Source organism: Sapajus apella, unplaced genomic scaffold, assembly GCF_009761245.1.
Source record: "Sapajus apella isolate SASKATOON/1434 unplaced genomic scaffold, GSC_monkey_1.0 scaffold1, whole genome shotgun sequence".
Lineage (NCBI taxonomy): Eukaryota > Metazoa > Chordata > Mammalia > Primates > Cebidae > Sapajus > Sapajus apella.
The window spans coordinates 68,821,781-68,834,024 of record NW_022436941.1 but is presented as its reverse complement, the minus strand read 5'-3'; the positions used below and the strand labels follow the sequence as shown (position 1 = coordinate 68,834,024).

The following is a 12,244-nucleotide window of genomic DNA, read 5'->3' as shown; positions in this document are numbered from 1 at the left end:
AATCTAGAGATTCAGAAACAGCGCCAATATTTACACACGATTTTTGAAATTTTCCCAGGAGTCTTTCGTTGGAGCAACACATCTGGATGCCTTTTTCCAGCAACAGTTTAATCAAATTTTGGAAGCAGAAAAGTGTCCCAGGAGGACGTGCCTTTCCTAGCAAAGTGCTGAGTGTCTGGACCCTCTTGCCGGAGCAAACAGTCCCCTCCGGACCTGTTCTGCCTCTCCCCGTCAGACACCACGAGGTTCCAACCGAAGCAGGCAGAGCACCCAGAGCGCCCCGAGGTGGTCCGAGACCCCCACCCGTGCTGCCCCTGGGAGCGCGCGCCTCTCCTCCGCGCCCCGCCCCTCGGGCCGGAACGCTGCGCGGTTCCTTTAACAGCGCGCTGGCAGGGTGTGGGGAGCAGGGCTGCGTCCTCCCGCCCCCTCCCATCCGAGTTTCAGGTGAATGGGTCACCGAGGGAGGAGTCCGACACACCACATCTTCACTCCCGCGCCCACTTCTCCCTCCCCGCTTCCTCCGGCGGAGGCGGCTGGAACCACCAGCGAGGGCCAGAGCGCCCAGGAGCCCGTCCGGGACGTAGCAGGTGGGACTCGCAGGCGCGCGCCCGCGGGCCTCCCGCACCCCTCCACGTTGGTGCGCATGCCCGGGGGCAGGGCCGGGTGTAGGGAGGAGGGAGACGATTGGGGGGAGGGGCGGGAGGAGAGCTGAGACGTCCCCAGCCCTGTCCCCGGCTGTGCGCTGGCGGTCGGCGCGGCGTCAGGTGCAGCCGCCAGGTGAGCGCGCTCCCTGGCTCCGGCGGCCCCCGGTGGGTCTGGCCCAGCTGCGGCCAGTGGGTGAGTGTTGGGCGCGGTTCCGGGGGCGCACGGGAGTCCGAGGGTCCCCGTGGGGTGACCGCGGCGTCTCTCTTAGGGGACGGGCGGGGGAGAACGCCCCGCGCTGGTTTCGGTGGCAGTTTCGTCCCTGGGCTGGGGCTCGTGGGAACCGGAGAGGCGCGGATCTGCCGAGAGAGCAGTGCCGACCAACTTGTGAGGCCGCCTCCCCGGGAGAGGGGCGGCTTGAAGCCGCCGATCAAACTTTATTCCTCGGAAACGCTTAAAGCTGGCAGTGCCCCGGCAGCGCGGGCAACTTTTCACTTTTCTGGGGCACGACATTCCTGCATCAGCTCAGGGACTGCTGTTTTGCCGGGGCGGCCCTCATGCAGAGGGGGTACCAAGCCGGAGGCTGCAGCTGGGGGCTGTTTGCTGGCCCCGGCGACTTAGATCCTAGGGGGGAATTTCATCCCTTCTGCCCCCACCCTACCCCACCCCTTTGGGTATCCTGGGAAGAGGGGTGCTGGATTCAATCTGTGAAATATTCCGGGAGTGACAGTGTGGGCCACACTGGCTACTTCGAATCCACTTGTTGGGAGTTGTGTGAACCCGCGTCGATTTAAGCTGGGGGGCGGGGAGTTAATTTCGAGTGAGGCTGGACTTCTAGGGAAGCTGCTCAAGCTTCGGATTCTCACCCGTGACCAAAAGGGTGCCGTCAGGGGGGCGGAACTGCCTCGGGGCGGTGCCTGCCGGGCGAACGCGGGCGCGCGCTGCCCAGGTGCGCCGCGGGACGCACGGGTGTCGGGACCCGTGCCTGGCCGGGCCACGGAGTTTGGGGACCTCCGGGGCAGAAGCGACCCCGCGCGCCAGCCATGTTGCCTGCGTCGGAGGAACCCTGCGGGAAGCGGGGGTCGAGGGCCAAGATGGCCTCTGCGCCTAGGGTTTGGGAGCGGCGCCGAGCCTCTGGCGCTCCCGGTGAAGCCACCCCGCCCAAGGAAAAACTGCTGTATCCTCAGGCCGGACCCGGGGCTCGCTGGCCACACTTCCCGCTTGGGAAATTGTCGCCGGCGAGGAGGCGGCGGCTTTCCAGGCAGATTAGTGTGTGGTCCTGAGACAACAGGTGTATTATTGGGATCCCTGGAAAAGAGAAACGCTTCCCAGGAATGCACTTAGGGCGATTCCTGCTGTGATAGAAAACTAGGCATTCCCAAGTGTAACAATAGTTCTTTTGCACTGTACATATGAGTTGGTTTTGTGTGTGTGTGTGTGTGTGTGTGTGTGTGTGTGACGAAGTCTCGCTCTGTCGCCCAGGCTGGAGTTCAGTAGCGCAATCTTGGCTCACTGCAACCTCTGCCTTCCCGGGTTCAAGCGGTTCTTCTGTTCAGCCTACGGAGTAGCTGGAACTACAGACACCTGCTGCAACGCACGGCTAATTTTTGTATTTTTAGTAGAGACGGGGTTTCTCCCTGTTGGTCAGGCTGGTCTCGAACTGCTTACCTCAGGTGATTCCCCGTCTCGGCCTCCCAAAGTGCTGGGATTACAGGCGCGGGCCACCACGCCCGGCCTTTCTGAATATTTTCTTAGTGGTGCTTTAAAATAGACATCTTAAGGGGCGGGAGAAGGCACAGATATTTCCTTAGACAAAGCAACGCTTTTTTTTTTTTTTTTTTTTCGTTTTGCAATTTATTTAGTTATTAGGGCTCCTTTGTTGTGATGGAGAGGAGGTTAGGGAGGTTGGTAAGACAGGTTCTCCACCTTTCGGCAGCTTCCAGGTCATTTCGGGAAGTAATGGGTAGTGCCTCCTGCACGTGAGGCACTATGCTAAAAGCATTCTGTATTTTGTCATTTAATCATCCCAACACCTGTAAAAGGCAGGTCTTAGCAGAACTCCACTTTTACGCTGTGGGGGAAACGTTGCAGGTGAGCTTGCTTGCAAACTGCTTCAGCTAATCAGGGAAGGAATATCAGAAGCAGCGGTCCTTGATATTCCGCAGCCAGATTTGGGGGATTTTTCTCCATTGACTGGTACCTATCGCCTGATAAAAGATTTCCCACATTTTGCTTGATGTCAAGGTAAAATTCTTGTTTTCTTCTAAAGGTAGTGTTGGAATTACTGCCTTTTCAAAATAATAGATTACTTTTAACCACATAAATGAACCGATGTAATATCTTTCACCTTCCCAGGAACCTCCCAGAGGGAAGTTTTCTTCAGTTGCGTTTTGAAGCATACTTGATTGGAATATTAATAGACTTTTTTCATCAAATTATTTATAGAAATAAGAGAATAAACAGACCATGCAGATTTCTATTAGGCTTTTTGTTTTAACCTCTAGGCTTGTTGCTGTTCTGTAACCCAGTAATTCCAGTCTTGGCTGTGGTATGAGTCACCTAGGGGTCTTGTTGAAACACAGATTCTTACTGGGAGGTCAGGAGTGGGGCCTGGGATCCTGCCTTTCTAAGAGGCTTGCAGGTGACTTTCAGACTGCTCTGCCTTATTTTTCTCCCTTCTCTTAGATTCTAAGCACTTAATTACATTTGACAAACTGAAGTTGGAAAAAATACATCTATTGGGTGTTGTGTGAAGAACTTCAAGGCATTCGCTGCTGGATTGAAATCCCAACTCTAATCATTGACTGTTGGTTTTATTAATTGAGTACTCATTGACAATCACTTTGTGCCAGGGCTAGTTCTGGGGACTAGGGATGTAAACGATGGTCAAATAGACATTTGATGCCTGGGATGCTGGCATTCCAGATGGGGTGGAGATGATACCCAAAAAAATAATTTTAGGTATGAGGGCAGAGAGGAGTTTTCTCTGAAAAAACAAGTTTCGTGTGTTGGAGTGAGAGGGCACCTCCCAGAAGGTGACACCTGAGCTGAAACCTCAACAACAGGTGTCTGCTGTATTAAGGATCTGGGCTTTCTAGACAGGAAACTGCAAGATCAGTGTCCATTTTGAATTGACACCTTTTTTGTAGACAACAATTCTCAAAATATGTGGTGTGTTTAAAAATCACCTGGAAGAGTTATTAAAAATACAACTGTTGACACAGAATCTATCACAAAAATCTTCCTAACTTCAAATTTTTAGACAATTTGCTAATGATGTGCCTATAAATCATTTAATATAAGGCAGAACTTTTTAAAGGCCAATTGACAGTTAACTGCATGTGCTCTAGAAGGAACAGACTTCTCTTAAATATAATAAAGTTTATTTTTCACTTTTTGACAGTTTTCTTTAAAGAATAATTTGAAAGCAAAGCATTTTCTTTTTTTAATACAGATGAAGTCTCACTATGTTGCCCAGCCTGATCTTGAAGTTCTCAGCTCAAGCAATCCCTCTGCTTTGTCCTCCCAGAGTGCTGGGATTACAATGTGAGCCACCTTGCCCAGCCTCAGATAAAGACAGCTTTTGGTCAGTAAACATTGTCAAGGGGGAGAACACTTTTTATATTTTATCGTTAGCCCAAGATGCTGGTTTTCATATTAACATATTCAACAAGGATCTGCTGCTTCCATTTTGCCCCGACTCTAATTTAGCTGTCTGACTTCTGTCTTTGTCACTCTCTTGACATAAGTTCATGTAGGTGATAAGTGGCCTCTTCATTCCTCATTTTATTTTTTCCTTCACTCAACACACGTACAAATTGTTAATGTTGCTGTGTGGGCATTGGTGTTAAAGCACAGTCACAGATTCAGCTTTGAAAGAGACCTTAGAAGTCCTCCAGTTTGGTCTTCAAAAAAATATCAGATAACTTAAGCTTTTCATAAATTGCATGAGCTCAAATTGTTCCTAGTTATTTTTGGAGGAGGTGTGGGGTCAGGGTGAGGGAGAGGCTTCCTAACATTGAGATGAAATCAGCCTGTGGTTTTTGGACTCTTTTTTTTTTCTTTTTTCTTTTTTTAAATCATTTCTAAGATAACAAAGACAGTTTTTCAGATAATTCAGGGATGCCGAAGTGATCCTTCTAACGTTCACTTCTCCAGGCCAGACATTTCCTGTTTTTGCAATCATTTGTCTTAACACACGATTTTTTCTAGAATTTTTTTTTTGGAGACAGAGTCTCGCTCTGTCACCAGGTTGGAGTACAATGGTGTGATTTCAGCTCACTGCAGCCTCTGCCTCACGGGTTCAAGTGATTCTTCTGTCTCAGCCTCCCAAGTAGCTGGGATTACCAGCGTGCGCCACCACACCCAGCTAATTTTTGTAGTGTTAGTAGAGGTGGGGTTTCACCATGTTGGCCAGGATGGTCTCCATCTCCTGACCTCATGATCCACCTGTCTTGGCTTCCCAAAGTGCTGGGATTACAGGTGTGAGCCACTGTGCCCAGCCAGGTTTTCTAGATCTTTAAGGATCTTAGTCACCCTCTTGGAGAGGCACGTAGTTTAGAACGTGATATATAAATTTCAGGTGTTTTTTTTTTTTTTCTTGGAGACAGAGTCTTGTTCTGTTGCCAGGCTGGAGTGCAGTGGTGTGATCCTGGCTCACTGCAACTTCTGTTTTCCGATTTCAAACAATTCTCCTGCCTCAGCCTCCCGAGTGGCTGGGACTACAGGCACGCACCACCACGCCTGGCTAAATTTGTGTTGTACTTTTAATAGAGACAGGGTTTCACCATGTTGGCCAGGATGGTCTCGATTTCTTGACCTCATGATCTGCCTGCCTCAGCCTCCCAAAGTGCTGGGATTACAGGTGTGAGCCACCGCGCCCAGCCAGGTTTTATTATTTTTGATAGCCATATTATTCCTAGATATGAGCACTATTTCAGTGAATAAAATTTGGGATAGCTTGTTAGCTCTTGTTGAAATTTTTACCAAAGGGCCAGGCATGGTGGTTCACGCCTGTAATCCCAGCACTTTGGGAGGCTGAGGTGGGGAATCACCTGAGGTAAGCACCTCGAGACCATCCTGGCCAACACGGTGAAACCCCGTCTTTACTAAAAATACAAAAAAATTAGCCGGGCGTGGTGGCACGCGCCTATGGTCCCACCTACTTGGGAGGCTGAGGTGGAAGAATCACTTGAACCCAGGAAGTGGAGGTTGCAGTGAGCTAAGATTTCGCCACTGCACTCTAGCCCGGTGACAGAACAAAACTCCTTCTCAAAAAAAAAAAAAAAAAAAAAAAAAGAAATTCTTACCAAAGGAATGGACCTTTTAAAATCAATGATTATTCACTTGAACCTGGGAGGCAGAGGTTGCAGTGAGCTGAGATCGTACCACTGCACTCCAACCTGGGCAACAGAGTGAGACTCCATCTCAAAAAAAAAAAAAAAAAAAAGAATGATTATTAAGTTTATGGAATTGGCTTTTTAAAAATTCAGTTTACAACCGAGTAGTGGCTCACGCCTGTAATTCCAGCACTTTGGGAGACTGGGGTGGGTGGATCACCTGAGGTCGAGAGTTTGAGACCAGCCTGGCCAACATGGTGAAATCCCGTTTCTACTAAAAATGCAAAAATTAACCGAGCATGGTTGCAGGTGTCTGTAATCCTAACTACTCTGGAGGCTGAGGCGGGAGAATTGCTTGAACCTGGGAGGTGGAGGTTGCAGTGAGCCAAGATCACGCCACTGCATTCCAGGCTGGATGACAGAGTACGACTCCATCTAAAAAAAAAATAAAATTCAGTTTACATTTTAAAAATGACTCATTTATGCCACCAATACAGTCATCCTTCAGTATCTGTGAGGGGTTGATTCCAGAACCCCCATGATATGATACTAAAATGTGAGGATGCTGAAGTCCCTCTTATAAAATAACTTTGTATTTGCATGTGGCCTAAATGCTCTTGTATACTTTTTTTTTTTTTTTGAGACAGAATCACTCCATCACAGAGGCTGGAGTGCAGTGATGCAACCTTGGCCCACTGCAAACTCTGCCTCATGGGTTCAAGCAATTCTTCCGCCTCAGCCTCCCGAGTAGCTGGAATTACAGGCACCTGCCACCATGCCCAGCTATTTTTTATATTTTTAGTAGAGGCAGGGTTTCACCATGTTGGCCAGGCTGATCTCAAACTCCTGACCTCAAGTGATTTGCCTGCCTTGGCCTCCCAAAGTGCTGGGATTACAGATATGAGCCACCACACCCAGCCCCTCTTATATACTTTAATCTCTAGGTTAGTTATAATACCTAATACAATGTAAATGCTCTATAGAGTTGTGATACTGCATTTTTAAAATCTGTATTTTTTGTTTTATTTTTTTAGACCGTGTATTGCTCTGTTACTCAGGCTGGAGTACACTGGTGTGATCATGGCTCACTCTAGCCTCAAGGTCCTCTGCTCAAGAGATTCTCCCACCTCAGTTTCTTGAGTAGCTGGAATTTATAGGCATGTGCCACCATGCCTGGCTAGTTTTAAGAAAAATTTTTTGTAGAGATGGTTTTTCTTGCTGTCTTGCTGTGGTCAGTCTTGAACTCCTGGGTTCAATTGATCTTCCTGCTTCAGCTTCCTAGCGTATTGGGATTACAGATGTGAACCACTATACCTGCCCTGTTATTTTAAGTTTTTTTCCCCCTGAGTATTTTCTGTTTGAGGTTGGTTGATTCTGGATTTAGAACCCTTGGATGTGGAGGATCAGCTGTGTTTGAAAATGGATACAATATACCTAAGTGTCTAAGCACTGAAAATTTTCACTTTCATGATAGCCACCTTATGATGCATGCAGTTGCTCATTTTTTTAAAGACTTTGTTAGCCCATCCCAGAGGTCAGGATTAGTCCCACAATTGACAGAGGAGTGCCCTGAGGCTTAGAGGAGATAAGGAATTTGTATCAGATTGCGAGCCAGTAAATTGGGGCTGTTACAACCACTAGGTTGTTTTAAACTCATCCTTCTGACTTCACAGAGATCTTTCTTAGTGTTGATGGCCTACCCAGTGGGTTAGTTTTATCATTTCCAGTGTGTTTGGTCAGCTGCAAATCTGGATAAGCCTATCTCCTCCACTTTGTCTATGATTACCACTGGAGACCTCCCACCAGGTGGACATAAGTGGTTCATTCTTTCGTGCTAATTGGGTGCCATAATTCAGCCCGTTGGGAATCCACCCACTCACACAAGGTTGTGCTCTAGAGTCTTGGGATTCTTTCTCTGCGTTCCCTTCATCCACCAGCCTGGTAACCTTCTCAGAAAAGGATATGAAGTTGGAAGTTGGTGTACATGACTTGTTCTTATTCTTGTTCTTAAGGAGCTTGCTTGCTTTCTTTTTTTAATGGAGTTTTACTCTTTTTGTGCAGGCTGGAGTGTAATAGCATGATCTTGGCTCACTACAACCTGCGCTTCCAAGTTCAAGCGATTCTCCTACCTCAGCCTCCCAGGTAGCTGGGATTACAGACCTGCACCACCACACCCAGCTAATTTTTGTATTTTTAGTAGAGATGGGTTTTACCATGTTGGTCAGCTGGTCTCGAACTCCAGACCTCAGGTGATCCACCCACCTCGGTCTCCCAAAGTGCTGGGATTACAGGCACGAGTCACATGATTTGCTTCACAATTTAAAATCCGTGCTTTTGGGGAAAAATAACAATTCTGACTGAATCCAGGAAATAGCAGTTTGAAAAGAGATCTTGTTTGAATTTTTGACAACTTAAGACTGAGCCTGGGCCGGGCGCGGTGGCTCAAGCCTGTAATCCCAGCACTTTGGGAGGCCGAGGCGGGTGGATCACAAGGTCAAGAGATCGAGACCATCCTGGTCAACATGGTGAAACCCTGTCTCTACTAAAAATACAAAAAATTAGCTGGGCATGGTGGCGCGTGCCTGTAATCCCAGCTGCTCAGGAGGCTGAGGCAGGAGAATTGCCTGAACCCAGAAGGCGGAGGTTGCGGTGAGCCGAGATCGTGCCATTGCACTCCAGCCTGGGTAACAAGAGCGAAACTCCGTCTCAAAAAAAAAAAAAAAAAAAAAAGACTGAGCCTGGATTAATTTAGAGTTTTCAAAAACTACCACTGTACCTAGAGCTTGGGGATATTTGACATTCAGCTTCAGAAGTAGGATCCCACATTTAATAATGCTTAACTTCAGATTTTCCTTTTTTTTTGAGATGGAGTTTCACTCCATCTATTGCAGGCTGCAGTGCAATGGCACGATCTTAGCTCACTGCAGCCTATGCTTCCTTGGGTTCAAGCGATTCTCTTGCTCAGCCTCCTGAGTAGCTGGGATTACAGGTGTGTGCCACCATGCCCGGCTAATTTTGTATTTTTAGTAGAGATGGGGTTTCTCCATGTTGGTCAGGCTGGTCACGAACTCCCGCCCTCAGGTGATCCACTTGCCTCAGCCTCCCAAAGTACTGGGATTACAGGCATGATTTTTTTTTTCTTAGATGGGGGTCTCGCTCCATTGCCCAGGTTGGAGTGCAGTGGTGTCATCTCTGCTCACTGTAACCTTCACCTCTCAGCTTCAAGCATTCTCGTGCCTTAACTTCCCAAGTAGCTGGGATTACAGGCATGCGCCACCATACCCCAGCTAATTTTTGTTATTTTTAGTAGAGACTGGATTTTGCCATGATGACCAGGCTGGTCTCAAACTCCTGGCCTCAAGTGATCCACCTGCGTCTGCCTCCCAGAGTGCTGGGATTATATTCAGTTTTCCTTAATGTCCTTTTTCTGAACATCAATTAGGAAGACAATCTGGACTTTTACCTTTTCATAGTTCCATAAGGTTTTGGCCAAAATTGCTCATTTGTATGTGTGTTTCACCATTATTAGACTGTAGAGAAATTGGCCTGGTGTGTTGGCTCATGCCTGTAATCCCAGTACTTTGGGAGGCCAAGGTGGGCAGATAGCTTGAGCTCAGGGGGTTGAGACCAGCCTGGGCAATATGGTGAAACCTTATCTCTACTAAAAATACAACAATTAGCCAGGCATGGTGGCACGTGCCTGTAGTCTGGCCACTTGGAAGGCTGACGTGGGAGGTTTGCTTGACCCTGGAAGGTGGAGGTTACAGTGAGCTGAGATGATGGCACTGCATTTTATCCTGGGCGACAGAGTAAGACCTTGTCTCAAAAAAAAAGAAAAAGAAAAATGGACTTGATTGCTGGTTACAGGGCTGTATACATTATGATTTGTGCACTTTATTGTGTATGTTAATAAAGTGGTTTTTAAAAAAATGTATAGACGTCATCTTCCCTCATGTCTTTGGAAAATCATGCTAATTGTGTTGGTGTTATTAACATTCTGTATATTTCCATCTTTGAGAATTTATTTAACATATTGTTGGGCAGGGTTTAATTCTGAAAGATTTGAAATACACTGTCCTAAAGGCTATAGAAGAGAGTTGTCAGGGCCGGTGTAGCAGCTCATGCCAGTAATCCCAGCACTTTGGGAGGCTGAGGCTGTCAGATCACCTGAGCTTAGGAGTTGGACACCAGTTTGGGCAACACAGTGAAACCTTGCCTCTACTAAAATCACAAAACATTAGCTGGGCGTGGCAGTTTGCATCTGTAGTCCCAGCTACTTGGCAGGCTGAGGCAGGAGAATCGCCTGAACCTGGGAGGTGGAGGTTGCAGTGAGCCACGATCATGCCACTGCACTCCATCCTGGGTGACAGTGCAAGACTCCAGGTCAAAAAAAGCAACAAAAAAAAGAGTTGCCATTAATTTTTTAAAAAGTTTTAAGAGTTTGAATTGATGTGCTGTTCTTAATATAGTAATGTATAATTGTATAGACCTTATTAGAAAAGGAAAAAAATACCAGATACTTTAATATACTCAGTATAAGTGTTGGTCAAGTGTCATTCAGGGAGCATACCTTTTAAAGTTACTCTGTTACTTTTCTGTTACCTTCAACCTGAAAGCACAAGAGGTGTTGCAGGCAGAGATAACCATGGTCCAATCTGGTTCCTGTAAACATTCAACAAATATTTGCAGGTCTGCTATGTGCCAGGCATTGTTTTAATTAGTGAACAAAACAGGCAAAAATTCCTGCTCACATGGCATTTACCTTCTAGTAGATCTCAAAGTTCTCTATTCTCCTAATCACTGGTATCACCTGGAAAGAATTTATTGCTGGTTCAACACTGCTAAGGACTGGCATGAAGTTCTGTAGCTGATGTGGGAAGTACCTCGCTAGTGTCTCCAGCACTGGGTTTTCTAGACTAGTCTTCAAGCTTTATAGGTTTGGGGATTGTGTGTTTACCACATCTTGCTGAGACTTGTATTTTTCCTGGAGCGCTCTCAGTGCCCATGGATCCAACTACAGACCTAGGCAGATGACCTCCAGCGTCACTTCCTCATGGATGCTAACACCAGATGTGAACTGCCCACAGTAGCTGGTGTTTTCCAAGTGGAACTCATTGTTTCAAACTAGCACAGTGGAAAGCACATGAGATCATCTGGGTTCAGGTTACATCTGAGTGACTCACTGGCATCCATATAACCTTATGCATATTTCTGACCCTCTCTGCATCTGTAAAGTGACTAATCAACCATGGAGGGTTGTTTTGAGGACGAAAGGATTTCATGTAAAACACCCAGCGCATCAGTAGTGTCTGATGAATGTCAGTTTCTTTCCCATCTTCTGTCTGCTAAGCTAGTCCTTCATTGTCTCCTCACAGGCAGGTTTGCTGCTGCTGACTCCAGGTCCTCCTTTTTACTGTTGACTTTGTCCTTCAAATCTGGTTCAAATCAAACTTACATCTCCCTTGCTGAGAATCATGAACTGGCTCCCTGTTTCCTACCTGAATGAAGTAAGACACTCCCACTAGACTTTCAAAGCCCTCCCTTTTCTTACTCATTGTCCGTCCACTGTATTCTTACTATAACCTTATTTTAAAAGATGACACCATTTCAACATGTTCCCACCTGGTCTCCTCACTGTTCCGTAAGCTAGCCATCTGTATATCAGTAACACTCCAGCCTGGAAGAGCCAGGACCCCAGCGCTGGCTCTCATAGTTCACTCCCACAGGCTCTCCTGGTCTAGTGTAGGCACTTAATAAATAAATGCTTGTTGAATGAAATTGCTTCTCAGATGTTTAGGAACTTGTGCTGAAAAATTTTAGGACAAAATTTTAGAAAAGGACCAATTAATAATGCGTATTGTTTTTTCTCCCCTTCTATAAAAATTATGCTCAGTTTTGAAGACTTGGAAAAGATAAGGGAAAAATATTCACTATTCTACCATTCATAGATGCATTTTATTACCATTTTTAATGATAAAGGCATTTAACCCATTAGATTATTTACTAGTTTGCGTTGAGGAGGTAGTATGTGCTAGTGCTGTATGTGCACTTTATATGCATTTTCATTTTATATGAACTTCCAAAGTGATATGAAATTATATATATTTTAAATTTTTGTACAAAAATATACAAGAATTAGCCAGGTGTGGTGATGTGCATCTGTAGTCCTAGGTACTTGGGAGGCTGAGGTAGGAGGAGTGCTTGAGCCTGTGAGATCAAGGCTGCAGTGAGCTGTGATTGGACCACTGCACTCCAGCCTGGGC

General features: G+C 46.6%; 1 protein-coding gene across 4 annotated transcripts in view; it reads left to right on the top strand.

Moving 5' to 3' along the window:
- Positions 1 to 220: 220 nt before the first annotated feature.
- The window catches only part of OCLN (occludin), a 61,787-nt gene continuing 49,763 nt past the window's right edge, over positions 221 to 12,244 (top strand). The window contains exon 1 of one of the 4 annotated variants that reach the window (XM_032278931.1): positions 221 to 587. The gene's annotated coding sequence lies outside the window, so the exon portion shown is untranslated. Of the gene's footprint in view, positions 588 to 617; positions 638 to 699; positions 838 to 10,409; positions 11,284 to 12,244 lie in introns of those variants that run through there. The other 3 variants (XM_032278938.1, XM_032278925.1, XM_032278944.1) reach the window with 3 other exon arrangements.